At 36.3% G+C, this 1,172-nt stretch overlaps 1 non-coding gene across 1 annotated transcript; it reads right to left on the bottom strand.

The window, feature by feature from the left end:
- Positions 1–401: 401 nt before the first annotated feature.
- Positions 402–508, bottom strand: LOC148760386 (small nucleolar RNA R71). The gene has a single exon (XR_016023313.1). It is a non-coding gene; the product is annotated as a small nucleolar RNA R71 (small nucleolar RNA).
- Between the last annotated feature and the right edge of the window lie 664 nt (positions 509–1,172).

Below are 1,172 nucleotides of genomic sequence, written 5' to 3'. Positions count from 1 at the left end.
GTAAAACAATGGCTGATCAACAAGAGGAAGAGACCAAGCCTTTGAGGGATTATGCAGTCCCACAAGTACAAAATATCCATTCTAGCATCTGAAGGCCTCCTATTCAAGCCAACAATTTTGAAATTAAGCCATCAATTATTCAGATGATTCAGACTGATGTTCAGTTGAGGGGTTTGCCTAATGATGATCCGAATGCTCATATAATAAACTTTCTGGAAATCTACGATACATTCAAGGCTAATGGTGTTATTGATGATGCCATAAGATTGAGGCTTTTCCCTTTTTCATTGAGAGATAAAGCAAAGAGTTGGTTAAATTCGCTTCTTGCTGGTTCCATTAATACTTGGGATCATTTGGCTTAAAAATTCTTAGCAAAATTCTTTCCACTTGCAAAGTAAGCAAAAATGTGGAATGATATTACTTCTTTCATGCAATTTGATTCTAAATCACTATATGAGGCTTGGGAAAGGTATAAGGATTTGATGAGAAGATGTCCTCACCATGGATTACCTAAGTGGCTGCAAGTTCAGACTTTTTATAATGGTTTACTGGGACCTTTTAGAACTACCATTGATGCTGCCACTAGGGGTGCACTTATGAGTAAATCCATTGATGAGGCTTATGATTTGATCGAAGAGATAGCTTCTAATAATTATCAATGGCCATCTGAAAGATTGGGTACAAGAAAAATTGCTGTAATTCATGAATTAGATGTGATAAACACTGTCTCTACACAATTGGACTCTCTCATAAAGAAAATAGATAAGCTGAGTGTTAATGTTGTTCAGAACTCCTTTATGACATGTGCATTTTGTGGGGAAGGACATTCCAATGACAATTGTTCCATCTATACTGAGTCTTGTCAATTTGTTGGAAATACGCAACAGAACAATCTCTATTCCAAGACTTATACTTGTAGTTGGAGGAATCATCCTAATTTTTCATGGAATAACAACCAAGAGTCCTAATCAACGACTAAGTCAAACTTTCCCCCTAGATTTCCATCTAGAGCCCTTATGCTAGAGAAAGAGCCTTCAATGGAGGATATGTTCATGCAATTCATGACAAAGACTGATGCATTCATAACAAAGACTGATGCATTTATGATAAGGACTGATGCCTCCATTCAAAATCAAACAACTTTAATTAGAAATCTTGAGATACAAGTAGGC

This window comes from Theobroma cacao, chromosome 10 (assembly GCF_053813885.1).
Source record: "Theobroma cacao isolate CCN51 chromosome 10, ASM5381388v1, whole genome shotgun sequence".
Lineage (NCBI taxonomy): Eukaryota > Viridiplantae > Streptophyta > Magnoliopsida > Malvales > Malvaceae > Theobroma > Theobroma cacao.
This window is presented reverse-complemented; position numbering and strand designations above follow the sequence as displayed.